Here is a 20,858-nt window from a genome sequence, read left to right as displayed (position 1 = left end):
GACTGTGGTGAGATTGTGCTCAGATTCCTGCCTTTCACTCCATGTGCAAATGGCCATAAAGAAGCCTGCATGCACAGGGTAGGAGGAAGTAACTTCATTACCTTTACAGGTAAAATAAATAAATAAATAAAAATAAACGTTATTTAGGGAGCGCCTGGGTGACTTAGTCAATTAAGTGTCTGACTTTTGGTTTCAGCTTGGGTCATGATCTCAGGGTCAGGAGATCGAGCCCCCAGTTGAACACTCTGCCCAGCAGGGAGTCTGCTTGAGATTCTCTCTCCTTTTCCCTTGGTCTGCACCCCCCTCCCCATGCTCGCTCACACTCTCTCTCTCTCTCTCTCTCTCTCTGTAAAATAAAGTCAGTCTTTTTTAAAAATTAAGAAAATTTAGAAGAGTTTACAAAGTAAACAAAATAGTGGTAAGACATGACCTCTGGAGCCATACTGCCTGAATAAGTCCCAGTTGTACTACTTACTAGTAGGTATTAAAAAAAAAAAATTCTCTGGACTTTTTTTCTCACCTGTAAAATGAGAATAATAACAGATTCTACCTATAGGGTAATGTTGTGAGGATTGATCCATTTAATATATGTAAAATCCTTAGCACAGTGCCTGACATATGCTAAATGTTATGTTCATCTCAACTATATAGCTGTAAATGTCTGTGTTATAATATTAAATAATGTTTTTAAATGAGTTTAAGTGCTTGTGTACAAAACCCTCAGCTTGGGCCCTCTTAGGAGTTACTGTATCTACTTTAAGGTAAGAGTAAATGTATCAAAAAAAATTTGGGGGGGGGAGCTCTTACTTTTTACCAGAATGACTTTACCCACAAAAAAGAAAAATGAGATTTTAATACCTTCTTCTCTGAGTTCAGCAGAAGGAGCAAGTTGTTTTTCCCCAAGCCAGTGTTTACTTTTGCCCATTCAAACATTCTTCACATCCTGTATGGAGGAGGTGTGTGCACTTGATAGCCTGTGAACCGCACCACATGTCTTGTTGAATCACCAATGATTCTCTGTGGTTATTTCTTTTCTGTAAACAGATATGTAATCACCATGGCAGCACCGTCACTCACTGCTGATGAAAGTAAGCTTTCTATGTACCTGCAAATCTACTTAAAAATAAAATAATATTTTTAAAAAATATTGCTCTCCCATTTGAGATCAAATACTCGTCCTTTCTTTCTTTGTCTCCCCAACACCCCCCCCCGGCTCTTGGTTTCATATGCTTTTTCTTTGCTAAAACCTAGAGCCCCTAGGAAGAAAGGGTGGAATTTTCTTAAGAGAGTTTGGTTTTCTGGATTGTGATATCCCTGTTTTTTCATTTGCCAAAACTGAAGCTGCAAGGCATATTTTTACTAGATTGTGCTCCAGAACAACAACCGCACAGAAACTAAGAGGCCCTGTCCTAATAGCTCTGCCTGTCGAAAGCACAGATAACCAAATGGCCAGTAGTATTGTCCACAATGTGTCTCCGCAGCTACATGCATAAGCTTTCTTGTTTTTGTTTTTTTAAAGATTTATTTACGAGGTGCCTGGTTAAATGTCTGCCTTTGGTTCAGGTCATGATCCTGAGGTCCTGGGATCAAGCTCCACATCAGGCTCCCTGCTCAGTGGGGAGTCTGCTTCTCCCTCTGCCTATGCCTGCCACTCCCCCTGTGTGTGTGCTCACTCTCTCAAATAAATAAATATATATATATATATATATATATATATATATATATATATATATATATTAAGATTTATTTATTTATTTGAGAAAGAGAGAACAGGGAGGAGGAGTGAAGAGGAGAGGGAGAAAGAGACTTAAGCAGACTCACCATTCTGAGCATGGAACTCTCATCTTATGACCCTGAGATGACGATCTGAGCCAAAACCAAGAATCAGGTGCTTAACCAACTGAGCCACCTAGGCGCTCCATACATACACAGACTTTCTAAACCTTGGTTTCTTCTGGAAAATGGGCATAATATACCCCCCCCTCCCCTACGTTTTAGTAGTAAGTGAGACCTTGCATGTAAAATCCCTTTGTGTACAAGGATAGTACTGGGCAGTGCTATAAAGATGTAAGTTATCACTATGCTTCTGGAAACCCTTCTGCATCTTATGAAAATTGAGAAGCCTGTTCTCAGGGGGAGGACTTCACCTTTAGGGTCAAGTAGTCTAGCTCACTTCCAACTAGAGGACTGGCTGATAGATATGTATGTCAGTATGTACACTTAGTGGAAAACATAGGTTGCCAAGACCCACATTTGTTTAGTTTGAAGGATATAAGCAGAACCTCTGGGAAAGTTGTTTATTCACTGGTTCTGGAAAGATGTCTCTCAGTGTGCATAAAATTATTAAGTCAAGTCTTTGGAATGAACCACGGCCGCATGGCAGAGTTGATAGGAAGCCAGACACCCATGTGGGTTTTGTTTTGAAGGTTTGCAGCCGAAGTGTGCTGACTCCTGGATGTGCAGCATCGATTATTCACCATTGATTTATTGAGAGCCTGGTGTGTGCCTAGCAGTAGGGGTGGCTCCCGTCTTAGAAAGCACCCAGGTGAACTGGGGAGAGCAAACCAAGGCTTGAGAAGCAATTTCAGAAACATGTGAGTGCTCTCCTGGCTAAGAATGCAGAAGGAAGTTAAAACAAATAAAAAAAACAAGGAGTAATTAGGGTAGGCCGTAGTGGGCACAGAAGTGGATCTTGGAAAGCCTTTATATGGGTTATATTTTGCTTCTTACTAGAAAAACAAAGGAAGCCAGTCATCTGTCCAGCCTGCCAGCATTGCTGCCGTTGCCGCAGCCGCAGCCAGTTTTGTTGCTGAGCCGGGTCCCCCAGGGTACCATTTCTCAGCAACAAGCAGGCGGGAGCCCAGCCAGGTGTGTGCCAGAGCTCAGGCTTGCTCCTTGCTCTGAGCTCTGGAAACTTCCTGCCGTTGACAGCGGCTTTCTGAAAACTGTCACTGCTATTAATGCAGACAAGGGACAGAGGAGAAGGAAGGGCATGGTTAGGAGTCCTGCCTGTGCACGCAGTGCTGTGGGAGGATTTCTTCTGAAGGACTGGGTGCTCACTACCCGGTATACCTTACCCTGATTCCAGTAGGACACTTCCAGTTCCGACTGACCCCGGGAAGACGACGTCAGAACCAGATGCTAATGTACCAAAAAAAATGTTTGTACTATCTTTCTGCACAATAGAATGATCCTTTTGTTAAAAGTGTGAGTCACAAAATAATGAGGTTTATGATGTCATTGCTGACATAAGAGTGTTCAGCCTTGCAGATTCTGTGATGTAGTATATCAGTGCTTTGAGTTTTTTCAAAGTAGGGTACCTAGTGAAGCTCACCTAGAGATGTTTGAGGCTTATTGAGTGTTCAGCCAAGGCTTGATGGAGTTTAGGAAATAAATATACTGCATGTCTGATATTTCCAGCCCTCCTTCATTCATCATTAGAACAGTGACACTCCGTACACAAACATCTTACATATCTTACCAATGAATGAATGCTTCGCACACCCGATACATAATTCCCATGCTTTAAAAAAAAAAAAGCCATCCTAAAAATGAAATGTTTCAGCATGCCAAATATATCACTGTTCTTCCTCAACAATTAAAATCTGTAAACAGAATGAAATGAAAATAAAGAATATTTCTAGCTCTGTTACATTTCCAGTTAGGTCTCAGACCTCAGGAAATTCAGTTCAGGCCATCAGTGTTTAGCACGCACCCACTGTGGATATAGACAGATGAGAAGCACTGGGCAGACTTGCAGAAGAATTCTATATGTTTAAGCATGCCCGCTTGGTGCATCAGTTTCCCCACTTGTAAAATGAATGAAGATGGTTCCACTTCTAGAGGATTTCATTTCTATGACAACTGAAACTCTTACCCTGAAACATAGATGTCATTAAATTAGTAAGTCTAACTGATGACTAACAGAAACCAGCTCTCTTACTAGCTCACTAGCTCCTGTATTTATAATTATTTGCATAGCAGATCCTTATATCATACTCCCCAGCTCTATTCTAGGCACCTTAGGCCACATCCACACACTCAGGATGTAGGAGAACCAGGTTTAAATGCAGGCAGTCTGGTTCATCCACTTAGTGAGTGCATGTGATAACTATGCAGGTTGGTCTGTCCGTAACACAGGCAAATAGCTCTTTTCACTGAGGAGGCCTTTGTTAGATGGATTCTCTTTTGTGTCCCTAGATGTGAGGCATTTTGAGGAAGTTACTGCTGCTGCCTCAGAAATTATTGACTTTTTAAATCCAATTTGTGGTGAAATTCAAAAGCAACAAGATGGATTTAGGGGCGCCTGGGTGGCTCAGTCGGTTAAGAGCCTGCCTTCTGCTCAGGTCATGATCCCAGGGTCCTGAGCTGGAGCCCCACCTGCTACAGGCTCCCGGCTCAGCAGGGAATCTGTTTCTCCCTCTCCCTCTGCCCCTCCCTCTGTTTATGCATGTGTGCCTGCGCTCTCTCTCTCTCTCTCTCTGCCTCCCTCGAATAAATAAATAAAATCTTCAAAAGCAGCAAGATGGATTTTTCCAGGAGACATCTCCATTTCTGCTTTGTTGTAGCTGCCAGATGTAGCCCTCCCCTCCCCCACCCCCCTGAGTGTGCAGGTGAGGGAGCTGGGGCAGCCCGGAGATTATGCAGGTCCAGGTGAGACAGAGGAGGAGTCAGGGCCTCCTCTCTGGCATGGATGGCACCCCTTATCAGAGTTCTGCTTTCCCCCTTCCTCGTACTTTCATACACTCATTTATCCAGGCTATATGACAGAAATAGCAGAATTCACCAGACTCTTCAAAGAAATGGGGCAGTTTTTGCCACATCATTGTCTCCTCCCTCCTCCTCTACTATCCAAACAAACAAGAAAACGAGCAGCCATCCATTTTCTAGCCATATCTCTAAATGCTTATTACTCTCTGCATAGGAATTTCAGATATTTTAAAAGAGGCTTTAAAGGCCTTTTTGTAATAAACTTCCTCCTTGATGTGTATGTTTGGGGGGGGTGTATTTTAAGTGTGTCCTTTGGAGAAAGACTGTCCTAGGTTCTGTGAGTGGCACATTTCCTTGATGGTTATTTTATCAGCATGTTTTTTTTTCAAACCTTCTATAGATATGTATCTGCCCCCAAATAGCATTTAATGAAGAGGTCTTTGAAATAAATCTCTAAAAACAAAAGCTACTTTATTCATCATCTGTGGGGAGAGCAGCCAGTGAAGCTCATCTGTAAAATGCATAATTAGAAACCAGAGGAGTGTGTTTCTGCATGTGCCTGAGCGTGGGTAGATATCGATGGTGTTAATAAAATCCTGGTTTCCAGTTCCTTCTTCTCTGATCAGAATAAGAATTAGGTTACATGGAAACTAAATGACAAGAGGCAGCAGAGGGAAGAAAAATGCATTATTTTTATTATTGTAATACCCTTCTTCCCATATTCTTTTTCATAGCAAAACATTGGTGTAGAGGTCTTTAGATTTGTGGGGAAAATAAATATTTACTTTTTTACAGAATAAAAATAACTGGAAGGAATATGGAAATATTTCTCTTTTAAAGGCTACTAGTCATTAAAATGGGCTCCTTGATGTACTAAAGTCCTAGTAGTCATAACATGACTAAGCCACATTATTTAGAAGCTTTGTTATAATATATTCTCTGTAAACCACCACACTGAGGCATGGGGTTAATCAAAATGTGTGGCTAACTGGGAGCTGTAGGAATTTAACTAAATGACTAATGTAAAAATAACTGATAAATAAGAAACCAAAATGCATTTAGTATAAAAACATAATATTTAATGAGTCCGTTCACATCTGGTAGTAGTTTATGATGTGCCTCTGGGGAAGAACAGGTGAACAGACACTTTCTTGATACCCTTTTGACCATTGTCAATTAATTCCCTTCTCCCCTTCAGGCTTCATTTCCTTCATCTTTAAAATGGGAATACATTGGGGTGCCTGGGTGCCTTTCAGTGAGTTGAACATCTGACTTTGTTTCAGTGAGTTGAACATCTGACATCTGATTTTGGCTCAGGTCAAGATCTCAAGGTTGTGAGATCCAGCCCCTAATGAGGCTCCCCGCTCAGCAGAGAATCTGCTTCTCTCCTCCTTCTGCCCCTCCCCACATGCTCCCTGGAGCTCTCTCCCTCTCTCAAATAAATAAATAAATAAATAAATAAATAAATAAATAAATAAATCTTTAAAATGGAAATGCAGTGATTTCTATTTCACAAAAGCAGAATTGAAGTAAAACAGTGTCAAAATATCCTGTATGTGTAAGGTCATTTTTTTATTGTCTTCCTATTATAGATGTGTTAGAATGGTTTTCTAATAGCGCAGATTAATAGAATCAAAGCAACAAGATGTATTTTCAATTGAGATTTCAGGTTAGCAAGGAAAAGGTGAGATTATAAGCTAAAGATTTCTGTAAATATTATTTTCAAAGATAGAGGTTTGCATAAAAAATGATTGGTTCAGAAAATCTATACTGCTCATCCCATTATGATGAGGTTTCGTTCACGTGGCTCTGGAACATATCCTAGACACTACAGCATATTCCATACTGTGTTCCTTGCAAAAAGAAGATTTCATAACTAAATATGGCTTCACTTACTTGGAGATTCACAAAGCCCCTTAGTGTTTTAAGGGTTCTAAGAAGTCTTAAACAATAAACCTGAAGCTACCGTTTCCCAAGCTTGTTTGACCATGGAACCCTCCTTCCCATTTTTTAAAGATTTTATTTATGTATTCATGAGAGACACAGAGATAGGCAGACATGTAGGCAGAGGGAGAAGCAGGCTCCCTGTGGTGAGTCTGATGTGGGATTCGATCCCAGGACCCCAGGATCAGGACCTGAGCCAAAGGCAGATGCTCAACCACCGAGCTACCCAGGTGCCCAGACTATGGAACCCTTTTAAGGAAAGCATCTATTAGCATTCTTCTAATGCCCAGACTCCTTCAAGTTCATGAGGTTTGGACGCAGACTGCCCATGTTCAAACCTCTGTTTATGACCTTGAGCTAATTACTTGATATTCTCATTTTTTAAAAAAGGCCAATAGTATTTATCTCATAGGGTTTTTAAATGACATAACATATGTTTTTAATACATATCGTTAGATGAGGTATTGCATGTGAATTATGAACTAACACATTTATAGACATGTAAGACTCTGCTTTTGGAGGTGGTGGGGCAGGGCATGGGCTGGAAGCACTTACTGGCCAGTGGTCCTCTCTGGTCTTTTATTCCCCCATCAGACAACTGCCAGGTCTCTTCATGATTAAGTTCTCCCCTTACTGTGAAGTGTGTCCCTGACTCCCTCCCAGAGCAGTCTTATTACTGCCTGTTCTTACTATCCGAACTGTGGGTTGGAAACTCGCGTGCATATTTGGGTTAGATGGGAGCATGCACAGGGCCAACGGGAGGGAAGTGGCAGGGCTGGTGGACAACAGGGCAGTGTCAGCCTCTTCTACGGGGGGTCCAAGCTTGGTGTTGCCACATCTTCTAATTTTTAAGAGATAAGTTAGAAATCCAGATAATGTAAAGTTTCCTGATTTTTTTAACCTAGCAAGTATCCAGATCAAAAATATAAATAACATATATTTAGTCCTTGAGTTGACGGTTTTGCAACCTCTACATTGAAAGCAAACTCACAGGTACCACCTCCTCCCTCCCCTGCCATCTTTCCCTCCTTTTAGCTTTGGCCTGACATCTGCCTTTGTCCTTGCTAAGAGGAAGGAATCGTTTCTTTTAGTTAAGCTAATGGGCCCTCTTGGTCCTGCCTACTGGTTCTCTAGTCTCATAGGACCCTCTTTCAGTCCTTCCTGCCCAGTATCACCATTCATCCACAATTGCCTACTAGATGCCAGACCTGGTAGGTTCATTTCCACATAATTCCTCCTGGAGACCCTGCACTGTGAGCTCTCAGGCAGCCTGGGAAGAGCCTCCCAGGTCAGAGTCAGAGTCAGAGCTGCATCCCAAGGTCGCATCGGCTTCTTGCCCTCCGCCTTTCTCCATATTCACACTTTCAGTGGGGCTGATTGCCTTCTCAGGGGGCCATTTCCTACGAGTTAGTACTCTTAGCAGATTGAACCTTTCTTGATCGTTTCTATTGACAGTTTTAGGTTAATCTTCAAAGTGTTAGTCCTCTCAACCTACCTGGAAAACAAGCTCTCACTATCTTAGCTCTATTAGACTGGTGTGCTTCTCCACTTCCAGAGGTGCTGTACCCTATTCACCTTTATCATCTGTGTACCCGTCACAGTGCTTGGTAAATAATAAGAGGATGGTAATGAACCCGGGAACTGGAGCCAGCTTGCCTGGTTCCCACTGCAGTCCTGTGGCTCACTCAATCTAGGTAGATAGTTCTATATAGTGTAGAATTACATACTAGTTATATAACTGTGATCTTGGGCAAGCCTCTTAGCCTCTCTCTGCCTCAGTCTTCTCATCTATAATGAGGAGTTGGTGTGAGGATTCATGGAAAGCACTCAGGCAGTATCTGGCAAACAGAGCTCCGTAAATACTGACTCTTATTAATAGTGAGATTACTATTCATCTGGCAGGAGTGCAATACATGCTGATCAGAGGAATGAACTCAGAAGACGAGGTTTGGTTTTGGCATTAATGTTCTCCAGAACAATGTAAGAATCTACCCGTCTTTTATTTTGAAAACAGTGAAAGTCCTATAGCTTTCCTCAGCAGCATCACGTTTTTCAGAGCGTGCTCGATTTGTAGGCTGAATGCGGTCACCTCTGCAGATGGGCTGGACTGCAGCGGTGCACCTGCAGTGACTCCTTAGGTGTCAGATGAAGCACAGTGGAGCATGCCGTCTCTGGGAGCGCCAGTGCTGTCCTGTTAAGATTCCAGACACTGAGACTGGGCGCACATAATCAGCAAAGTGTTTTATGAAAATAGATGCTGAATATATATCCCTTCAATAAATCACTTCCAAGTAGATATTTTATTTTTTTCCATTTTGTGGATAAATATGTATCAAATAGCCTTTTGTACATAGATGCAGAACACATTTTAAAAACTGAATATCTCATACATATCAATGAGCTGGTATGTCTTAGTGGCTAGATGCATAAACTTTGATGCCAAGCAGATCCGATTCAAGTCCTGACGCCACCCTTAATAACTGTGTGACTTTCCCCAGGACACTTACCTTCTGTAAGTTATAGTTACTCCGTCTGTAAACTGGGAAGCCAATAGTACTTACCTCCTAAGGTTGTTTTTGAAGATTACATGTAAAAATGTATGAAAGATCCTCAGCCTAGTACCTTAGCAATTGCTGGCACACAGTAAGTGCTCATTAAACGATGGATAATATGTATGTTTATGGTTGACAGAGCTACTGAATTGGTCTCAGTGTGGCCAGATGTGATAGTGAAGAACAGCACATGTGTGACCAGTGTCCTTTCACAGTGGGAGAAGTGGTGAATGGGGCTACTCTGTTTGCATCAGAACCCTTCTGAGAGCTCTTTGAAGCAATGTATGCTAGGCCCTCCTAGGACCCTTCTGGGAGAAGTGTAGATTCTGTTGGTTAGGGGGCTCAGGCACCTGGGCCAGAGCACATGCTCCATTGGTCATGAAGTCGTGGCCAGCGTCCACCGAGGCAGTCCTCAGCACAGTCACACCCTGGTGTCACCCAGCACAGAGATGTGCACTGGTTGATAAAGGACAAGCTAGGAGTGCCAGTCTTCATTCAGCACCATCCCCACCTCTGAGATGATATTCCCAGCATGTAATCTGCTGGTAGGAATTTAGGTTGGAAAGGGAAATGACACACCGCTCACATTCCTTTTTTACCCTTAAGCCCTGCATATGTAGCTCCTGTTCTTCCAGATTGTAGTAGTCAGAAGTATAGCTTTGTGAATTATACCGACCTGGTCAGCACTTTGATTTGGGGGAGAGGGGTAGATTTTGCTTTGCTTTTGCACATAGCCTAAAATGTCTGTTATGAACATTTCTAGACCTTGCTCTTTCACTAAATTTTAAGGTCCTTTGAAGAGTGTCTATGTCTTATTCATTTTAAATTTCTTAACAACTGCCTTGCATTATTATAGGAATGGAGTGAAATCCCTGGGGAATTGGATTAGCCAGAGAAATTAGTAACCAGTCATCAAGATGAGCTTTGAAACATTTATTCTGGGGTCATTAAATAATACAAATCAGCCGCATATTAAAAATATATAGATCTAAGAGAACAAGTACAAATGTAACATTATAATTTCACAATAGAGCTAGACTTCTTGGTGAAACTTTAGGAGTGGAGAGGGAAACACTGGCGTTAATGTCATTGAAACTCAGATAAAGAAAACTTCACCATCTTATCCTTTTAAGCCAAACTGTACATTAATTTCATGGAATTTCGGGAAAATACCGTACTTAAATGAAATTCAGGTATCTTAAAAAGTCACAGACCTAAGGCCACAGTAGGAAGGAGTTAAGCCAAGACTGAGCGACTAGACTACACGCTCAGTGTCTTGTTTTAGGAGGTGGTTGCGCATGACATCAAACTGTATGTTGCGAGTTACATCAACTCCTGAGAAACTACTCGGTTAGAAACTGGGAGGGAAGACCACAAACACACAAGATGGGCCCTCTGCTCTCGTGAAGCCTCCACACTTCCTCATAGACAAGGCTAGCAGGCCGCTCGACTGCCCTGAGGGAGCGTCAGGTTCAACATACCAAATGGACTTCGTCTGTTTCTCAGCCTTTGGAACTCTAAGGAACCTCAGATATTACCTCCTGGATGTTGCTGAGAGGATGTCTTTGCTGAAGACATTTTTCTCACACCCTGAGGATGCACTGCTCTCTCCCACTCGCACCACTGGCCACGCCTCAGGCTCACCCGCTCCCTTCATGAACATCCCAGCTGAGCATAATGGCTTATTGGCTTCCCATGTGTTTGTACCTCAGTCCTTAAACTCACTTGAGCTTTAAGTTAAATATTTCTAGTAACTCATACCAACCACCCCTATCAGCTTGTGAATATCTTGGGGAAAAGAATATGTTCCTCACCTTAATGTCTATTGTGTGCCTTTCATGTTTCTTTGTATGTAGTGTTCAGGAAGTATTTGTTGAATGAGGGAATGAATAACTAAAAGACTGACAAAGGTCGGTTAATTGATGCCCAAGTGTTGGCAGACAGTGTATTTCGGAGACATTCACGTTCTTGGGTCCCTTCTCTAGCCCTTCCGAAATGTGCCATTTGTGTTTTGATTGGCTCGGATCTTTGAAAGATCCAACCTCTACTATCACTTGAAATATATTTTTTAAAGATTTTATTTATTCATCCATGAGAGAGAGAGAGGCAGAGACATAGGCAGAGGGAGAAGCAGGCCCCATGCCGGGAGCCCGATGCAGAACTCGATCCCAGGACCCCGAAATCACAACCTGAGCCAAAGGCAGACACTCAACCACGGAGCCACCCAGGCGTCCCTATCACTTGTAATACTTCTGAAAACAGAGGTGAGATCTAACAGTGGAAAGTTCGCCAACCAGCCAGCCCTAAAGAAATCTTGACCGCCCACACAGACTGTCTTTTGTTTATTGGATTTATGTAGCGCCCTTGCTTTAGGGCTGAGAGGGCGTCTGTCAGGCACCTGAAAGGGTCCCATATTTCAGCCACTCACAATCAGCAGCCAAAAAGAAAGTCCCCAGTGTCTGCTTTGTGTCTTCCCTCGTATCCTGTTCCCTCTGGTCAGCACCTCTGCCCACCAGCACCGGCCCCACGGCGGGAGGAGCCCAGAAAGGAGACCGGGCAGGGCAGGTCCAGGGGCAGACGGCTTGTGGGACCGTCCGTGACGCTGGCTCGGTGCAGTGCACCTGCTCACAGCCCTGCTCGCGCCCAGGCTCTTCCCTCGTGGACCTCAGCCCCCAAATCCTCCAGCCAGCCCCTTCCCTCCTCCCACCTCTGCTTTCTGCCTTATCTCCTTGTCACAATCAGAGCAAGGGTGAGCCGACCAAAGCCCCTGAGCACGGGCATGGTTCTGGCTCATCAGCCGCACACGGACAACAGGCAAGGCGGGCGGACGGCACCGACAGCCCCCTGACCGGCAGCGAGTAACAGGTGCATCAGCTCAAGGCAAGTTCAAGGTTTACAGCTCGCTCCTCTGCCGTTTCTCTTGGACGGTCGCCACCGTAGCGCCTCCGGCCTCCCCGGCCTGCCACCCCCCGCCCAGGCACGGAACTCCTCGGGCCCAGCCACGCGGTCATCATCACGTTTCAGGGACAGGACCACCCTCCAACTGAAGTGAGGAGCCAGGATTCTTCCCTCCCCCCCACCTTTTTCAGCCTTTCTCTCCAGAAGATAAATAGATAAATGCAGAACCTTGGAAAACTCCGCCAAGAGGAAATTACCTCCTGTCTGGTTTGTCAGGACTTTCTGTGGGAGCAAATACTATCTCCCTACTGGCTGTCAAGTGAGGGTAACTATAAGGCGTCACTACCTGTTTGAGTGACACACCATTCCCGCTGGCCCCTCAGGGTAGTGGGAGGCTGGACACACTGTGGCTGAACCCCTGGCTGTGATGATTCTGGAGGGGAGTCTCTGCTCGGTGCCAGACTGCAGTGGCACATCCCTCCAGCCCTGTTCCATCAGCCCGGAGACGCTAACCCCTCTGGATGCCTGTTCCCACGTACCCCCTACCCCCAGCCTGGAGTGGTTTCCTCTGACACCAGAGTTGTATTTGATAAAGGAATGAGGAGAAACATGAAGGATCAAAGGTCTGGTTATCTTTTTTCCTTGCAGGGCTTGAGCTTCTTGAGTTCAGGGTATAGTATGTGGAGAGTGGCTCCTTGTTGGTTATTAGAAAAGAAGGAGATGCAGTTGGTACCTTTGATGTGTTCCTAAATGAGCAGAGGCTCTGTGCTTGAAGAAACAACTCTGGTGTGCTCTGGGCACCTTTCAGAGTACCCTTTTTGGTTTCCATTTCATTGTTTAGACTTCTGAATGGTTATTCTGGATCTTGTTTCTGTAGTTTATTAGAATCTGGTATCATATCAAGGACCACAGACTCTTGGTAAATCTCTTTCTCCCTTCCTTCCTTGGTATTTTCAGTCAGGATTTAGGCAGGAGACCGAAATGCCACCAGTTTGTTTTATTATAAAGAATTTAAGAATTCTTTTTATTATACTAAGAATTTGTTTTATTATAAAGAATTTAGTTACCTCCCTTTTGAGGGAGGTAACTAAAAAGTCAAAAGGAGAGCACTAAGATTTCATGGGTTTAGCAATTTGCAGATAGCAGCTCCCCCTCTTAAAGCTCAGAGAACAGAAGAAATTGGAATTAATAAAATTTAAAAACTTGGTCCCTCAAAGCTAAGATTGGACCACTGAGGGGGAAGAGCAGCTATCTCTCAGTACAGAGGATGGACTGGGACCCACCTCGGGGGAGGGTCCAGTGGAGGTGGTTCTGCAGGAGTTGGAGGCCCCATGGTAGGTCCAGGTGCTGTACAGTCAGAGCGGCATCCTGGTGGTGCCCACGCAGTGTTGCTGGGGTCCTGACAGTAGGAAGCCAGTGGGGGAAGCCTGGCCATCCTCTCCTCTCCCTCCAATCACCCACAGTCTGCAGAACCCAGCCTGTCCTCACACAGCGCAGTGGGGAGGTGGCTTTGGAGCTGGAAGGGGGTGTTTCTCCCTCATCACTCGGAGCCTTAATAAAATTCCAAAGTCTTGGGTGCCTGGGTGGCTCAGTGGTTGAGCATCTGCCTTCGGCTCAGGGTATGATCCCGGAGTTCTGGGATCAAGTCCCCCATCAGGCTCCCGACAGGGAGCCTGCTTCTCTCTCTGCCTGTTTCTCTGCCTCTCTGTCTCTCTGTGTGTGTGTCTCTCATCAATAAATAAATAAAGTCTTAAAAAAAAAAAAATCCAAAGTCTTGAGCATCTTATTCTGTCTCCTCCTCTCCGTTCCATGTGTGACCCCTTAGCTCTCCAGAACAAAGGTCTAAAAGGCCCTTGGTACTTTTGTGTTTTCAGTTTATAACCCTCTCATCCCTCCACCACAAGGCCCTGCTAAGGGAAGTGATGTCTCTCTCTGGTCCACCTCTCAGTCCTCTGTCCTTCTCTCTGTCAGCATCTCTCACATGGCCCCCTCCCCCTTTGCCTCCTTCTCTCCTCCAAGAAGCCCCTGCCCTGGGACCACAGCCAGATCATGGTTGATGAAACCAGCAGCCACAGAAGAGAGCCACAATCCCACACATGTTAGTTATTTCCACTCTGTGCCAAGCACCGTGCTTCACGTAGAGAGGGAGAAAATGTGGCCTCTGCCCTTTGAGACACTTTTAATCAAGTCACACAGAGAGATCTGTAAACTCCTCCCAGATTACAGAGCATAGTAAGTGCCACAGCGTCAAGAGGTGGTAGATACAGCAGGATCCGGGTCATGGATCCGAGTCATGGTTCGGCCACGTACAAACGAAGGAGAAATGAGGCACTAAACATTTAGGTAGTTACCATGTGCTTCACGTGTGCTGATGCTTTGATTCTGACAGCAACCAAATGAGGGCCACTGGCAGGATCCTTGTTTTGCAGATGGGGAGCTGAGCGTGAAGGTACTGCCCAGCATCACAAAAACTTGTAAGTGGCAGGGCTGAATTGTGCCAGCTGAGTGACCTGCCTCTAGGCTTCATTTGAAGGTGAACCAAGGTGGCAGTCCCCGGTATATGGTAGGCACTAGCTAACTGGTGGCCGTTGCTGTCGTTAATCTGATAACTTTTTTTAAAAGCTTATAAAGCAAAAAGAATGGGATGGTTAATCATACCTTACCTTACCTTATAAGGTTTCTTGTAATTTATAAGGGTTTTTAATATATATTAATCCATTTAATCTTCATAGCAATTCAATGAGGTAAGGATATCATTCCTGTTTTGCAAGGAGTCTTGGGGCTGAGGGATGGGCCACAGCTCAGAAAGGGTGAAGAGGGTCCTAAGAGACACAGGAGAGGCAGCCCAACTGTTGTCCTCCATATTCAGGGAGACCTCAGCAGGAGGGGCCCTTCGCTGGGGCTGGTGTGATTTCATGGATGAACTGGTGATCTGGGGGCCACATGCCCCTGTTCAGAGCCCCCTGGACACCCACTCATTACCTGTGCACCATTCAGCACAGCCTCTGCCCTCCCATTTCCCCATCTGTACAACCCGGACGACACCGTGTGTGCCTTGCCCCAGTGTGAGGTTGGGTACCTGGAAGTGAAAAGCCTGGGTCACGTGCAGGTAACCAGCCAACGTGATCGTTTTGGAGGAAAGGAGAAATCTCGAACATTGCCTTCATGGCTGAGCCTGTGTATGGGAACATTTTGATTCATTTTGCATAAGGGAAGTTAATCATTAATGAGCTTGGAATATTACCTCTTTGAGTGACAGTTTTGCTTGCTTGTAGCCTCTGCGACATGGCATGAGGTTTATTTGATGTAAGTCCGAAAAGTTTATTTTTCTGACTCTAAAGTTCTGTTTAAAGTGGCAAGAAACTCAGGGTCATTTTGAGTGGCAGAAATTGTGATTTGGGTGAAGGCAGCACTGAGCCACCCCAGAAGTCAGGACATGCATGGATGTGTTTGGCAAATGCCCCTACCCCGTCCTCCCTGGCAGGTGGCGTGGCTCGCGTAGTCAGCGGAATCGAAAATTTGGGCTCACTTGATCCTTTCGGCTTAACGTTTAAGACCTAGACCTCGGAAGAGGAGGAAGGGTGGGTTTTCCCTGCTGAAGTTGGTAAAACCCAGCACTCCTCATGTACTTGACGATGGCGCAGGTTCCTCGGGGTACCTCTTGTGACATCCTGTGGGGCAGTTTTGATAGACCACAGTGTGTGAAGTGCAAAGTGCTTTCTTTTGCAGAGGAGGAAATTGGGGCCCAGAGAACTTGGCAGTTTTCCACGGCCAGAGAGAAGCAGAACTGTGGCCCTGCTGCCTCTGAGCAGTGGGTGTCCTATATGGCAGCGCCTTCTCCAGAAAGGAGTCACTTGCCACCTTTTCTCCCTGTCAGCTTGGGCTTTTGACACGACAGATGGCCCAAAACTTCTTAATATGCACTCCGTATTTTATTATTTTAATGAGCCTATCTTACGGAGACTTTTATTTACTGGATGGAAGATGTGTTTTCTCTTGGGAGGAGAGAGAGGGAATCTGATGCCCCCCCCCCCCTCAGGCTTTTAGCCACATCTACAAAGACGGCTGAGCCTCCAGGACCACAGGGAGTCTCCCCCTGCTCCAGTGCACAAACCACATTCTGTGTGTGCCACTTCCTATAGCCTTCTTCCCCTGTCATCTGTGAGCTCCTTGGTGGCAGGGACAGTGTCGGAGCAGCCACATAGTAGGTGCCTGGTGAGGTTGTTGTGTTCTCTGTCTCCAATTACACATAAATTCTTCTGCTCTCCCCTGAGTGGGGGGTGTCTCTCAATTAGAACCCATATTTGCATTCCGCTTACTTTCAACTGAGGTGTCACATCTGCGCCCTATGAACTTTGTCGTAGACTTTGCTAGACTCACTTGGATTTGGTACAAAAGAAAATGATGCTTCACATTTGTCTCTAATGTGGGGAAGCTGAACTCATTGTTTTCTTTGTTGAAATAGAATCCAATATTAACAGCTGGAATTTTATTTTTAAATATGGAAAAAAACATTTCTTTTTTTTGGAAAAAACATTTCTTTTTCACATGTAAATGCATAATCTGTGGTCAGTGTTTCCCTTTGTTACATAATTTTTCTAGGTGAATGACTAAGCATTGATATCCTTTTTTACTTTTTTTTTTAAAAGATTTTATTTATTTATCCACGAGACACACACACACAGAGAGAGAGAGAGAGAGACAGACACAGGCAGAGCGAGAAGCAGGCTCCATGCAGGGAGCCCGACGTGGGACTCGATCCTGGGTCTCCAGGATCAGGCCCTGGGCTGAAGGCTGCACTAAACCACTGAGCCACCCAGGCTGCCCCCTTTTTTACTGTTTTAATCCAGTGTTTGATATTTGAAAAATAATATGTTTAAGTTGTGAGGTAGAGTAGTACAGTGGATACCCATGAAGGCATCACCCTGCTGTAGTGAATATCACCAGTATCTTGCATCTCATGGTTTCTTCCCTATTTCATTCCATCCCCCTCCACTCCTCTCCTTGCCCAGGGCAGCATCGATGTTTTCTCTTAAAAAATTGAGATGGTCTCAACCTTTTGTTCCCCTTTCCATTTTTGCTCTATGACTGAGAGTTGGTATTAGATTATATTCTCGGAAAACAAACAAACAAACAAACAGTAAGTTTTTTTTTTTCCAGAAATAATTAGCTCACCCACTTCCCCTACACATTTCTGTTACCAAAAGAGATGGAGAACACTTTAGACACTGGATGGGTATCTGTTCCCTGGGGTCTGTTGCTGTAGAACAACTGAGACAGTGTTAATCCTTTGGCATTATGGGAGTCAGGAAGAAATATTAAAGCATGTAGCATCAAGTCATCTTGATGGCCTAAAACATCTAAAAGGATCTGGCCCGAAAGGACCAGTGAACAGGGATGTAGGGGATGAAGGTAGGATAAGAAAGAAAGGAAGAAGGTCAACTCCATGAGCATCTATAAAAGGCCTTTTTGTCTGTGAGAGTCTTGAATTTGATCTTTACTCTGGTTTTGAACAAGCCATTGAAATCCTATATCTTAAGTTCTTGAGGTTAATTTTTGTTTTGCCTATTTTCCCCTGAACCCTGAAAGAGTCAGAAGACTAGCTCTGTATGAACTCAGGCAAGTTCAACTTACATTTTCTAGCTGGTTCTTGGTTTTACCTCCCAGCATGTACTGTCCCTAACGGAATGGGGTGCTTGTACAGAAGAGGGAACATGAAATGTAGACTGAAGTCCCCCTCACAGAGTTCATGTTCTAATTAAGCATGTACCATTTTGAGGTTAAATTTGGGGTTGGGAATTAACAAACCTAGTTTCCCATTTTGTATTTTTTGGGGAGGGGAGACAGGAGAACAAGATGGGATAAAATGGAGCCTCTGTTCACTTACTTGAGGCATAAGAAAGGGAAATATCTGTCTCCCAGTAAAACATGATTTACTGGGAAAAATTAGGGTCATAAAGCTAAATGTGACCTCACTTAAACTCTAGTGATTGTATAGAGCTGTGAAGGTCCAGACCAGGCATTTTATGAGAGATTTAAACACTCGGGCAAAACTTTGACAAACATTTTACCTTGGAGAAGAAAGCCCAGAGTGCAGAAGTAATGCTGGCTTTAGAAAGATTTGATTATCTAACCTGAAAATATGAGTGCAGAGATGAAGTCTTTGATAAGTTCTGAAAATGAGGTAGAGAGACTACAAACAAAATAGAAGCTCTCCATTTCCAGAACCCTGATTTCTTTGATCAACAAGTTTACTTATTCACTTCCTATTCTCACAACTTTACTGAGATATAATCCACATACCGCACAATTCACCCACTTAAATTGTGTGACACCCCCGTCCCCGTGGTCTTTAGTATGTTTGCAGAGATGTGCAGCCCTCTCCACCATCGATTTGGGAACATTTTCATCACCCCCGATAAGATATTCTTTTATTTTTCACATTTGTCTCCTGCATGCAGACCTCCGCCAGAGCTCTGAGGAGGTGGTCTGGGCTGCAGGCTCCCACTCCCTCTGCTAGTCCTTCTTTAGCTAGAAGCACATATGGTATTCAATTTGAACAAAGATCTCTGAGGCTTACTTAGAAATCTAACAAGTTAGAAGCCATGACATTCAGGCAGGGCCGGGAAACCTGGCTTAGGATCGATCCCTAAGGTCCCACGGAGAATGTGAGGCCACAGCTCTCTGCTCTGCACCCGGCTTCACGTGCATCTGTTTAAGTAATGAAGACATCTAGTACTCAAAATTTGGAAGGATTCAAAAATATTCGAAATTTTGTGTCTGCTCTTAGGGAGTTCAGTAGATAGTTGAGGGGGGAACCATGGCATAGAAATGTGGAAAGTTAATTCAGTAGAAGTCTGCCCTAAAATGATGGTTCCACACAGTTTCATTGTGGAAATTCTTTATTTTCTATGAATCTTCAGCCAGAACTGAAAGTCTATAAAAAGTTTAGAACAAATATGAGAGACTGAAAGTTGGAAAGAATGTTTAGAACTTGCTGGTTCTGGGGATCCCTGGGTGGCGCAGCGGTTTGGCGCCTGCCTTTGGCCCAGGGCGCGGTCCTGGAGACCCGGGATCGAATCCCACGTCGGGCTCCCGGTGCATGGAGCCTGCTTCTCCCTCTGCCTGTGTCTCTGCCTCTCTCTCTCTCTGTGACTATCATAAATTAAAAAAAAAAAAAAAAAGAACTTGCTGGTTCTCATGTGGCTTCTGGGTGAAGTAACAGAATAAAAGTCGCCTGGGTAGGAACTGTGCTTGCCTCTGACCAACGTGCCATGCTTCTGGCACTCAGAGAAATTAGATCAGAGTCAAATCGGAATATTGGAACAAAGTGAGAAAATCTGTAAACACCAAGGCCGCATGGAATCATGAGTTAGAACAACCTGAATTTGTGAACTACCGAACCTGCCAGCCAAATTTGATAAACAATTTTTTTATTACAAAATGAATCGATGGAATTAAAAGAAGGGCTATGGAACATTGCAATGTAAAGCAGAGTAATTGATGGCGCAGACTGTTTTTATAGGTAAGACTGATTTTTAAGTTAATTTAGATAAGAACACAATCACACGGACTGTAAACAGTCTAAAAATACTTATAAATCAAGATAATTAATCTAAAAGCTCCATGAATCATTCGAAAAGGAAATGTCATGGCAGGCAGCATAGGGATAAATGTTAGATTTGTTCTTATTTACATAATTATTAAGTAGGGTGGATAGAGTACTTGTGGAGACAGTATTGGAAGCTGAGCCACTTTCTGTGAGCCTGTAGTTTTAAGAGGGAGGCCTTAAAGCATAGGGTTAAGAGCGTCACCTGCCTCTGCCACTTACCGCTCTTTGACCTTGGGCAATTGAGCTGAAGTCTGCAAGCCACGGTTCCCTCAGGGACACAGTGAGAAGAATAGCATCCATCTCGCGAGATAGTGCTATGCACTGATGAGCTGATGCATAGAAGTGCTCGGCACAGTCTTTGGCACACAGAACCCCACAAATGGTAACCATCAATAATACTACAGTAAAAACCAAGGGGCCATGTGTTCTGATCTAGAAAGAGAAGCAGTGCCTGGAAGAGCTGCAAAGTAATCTTTTGCCAAATCTTGAACTTGGTTGAAAGCTGACTAAAAGCCACCTTGACAGTTCCAGAACTCTGTAGAGAACTTGTCAAAAAAACAGACCCTCCCCTGTTAGAGGGACTGTCAAAATTATGACTAGACCAGAAAAAAAATAGATGTCATAGCTTTGCCTAAAGGCAAGAAGGCAGAGGTTCAGTTAATAATGATTGACTAGTACAGAAAACATGCAGAGGGGGGAACGATGATCTCTTATCCTGCCTTAGTTATTGTTGAAGAGAAGAGTGTGTAAGAGGAACATTCTGATAGAAATACAGCAAACTAGAATAAAAGTACTGAGTTGTATTACCAACTGGAAGTTAAGATTGTCTTCCTTGAGAACATTTATGAACAGATACAGAAGGCCTAGAAGAACTTTGATTTTTTTTTCCATGAGTTAATAAGAATGGGGACTTTGAGGATCTTAACCTTGGAAGATACATGGGGACACTGGTATTTTTTTTAAAGATTTTATTTATATATTCATGAGAGACACACACACACAGAGGCAGAGACATAGGCAGAGGGAGAAGCAGGCTCCATGCAGGGGGCCTGATGTGGGACCCGATCCCAGGACTCCAGGATCACGCCCTGGACCAAAGGCAGGTGCTAAACCACTGAGCCACCCAGGCGTCCATAGACACT

The 20,858-nt window shown here is 44.1% G+C and overlaps 1 protein-coding gene across 6 annotated transcripts in view; it reads left to right on the top strand.

The window, feature by feature from the left end:
* FARS2 (phenylalanyl-tRNA synthetase 2, mitochondrial) overlaps positions 1-20,858 on the top strand; it is a 526,347-nt gene that overhangs the window by 360,020 nt on the left and 145,469 nt on the right. The window lies entirely within an intron of this gene.

The sequence above is a fragment of the Nyctereutes procyonoides genome, unplaced genomic scaffold (assembly GCF_905146905.1).
Source record: "Nyctereutes procyonoides isolate TBG_1078 unplaced genomic scaffold, NYPRO_anot_genome, whole genome shotgun sequence".
Lineage (NCBI taxonomy): Eukaryota > Metazoa > Chordata > Mammalia > Carnivora > Canidae > Nyctereutes > Nyctereutes procyonoides.
The sequence above is the reverse complement of the archived record's forward strand: the minus strand, read 5'-3'. Positions and strand labels throughout refer to the sequence as shown.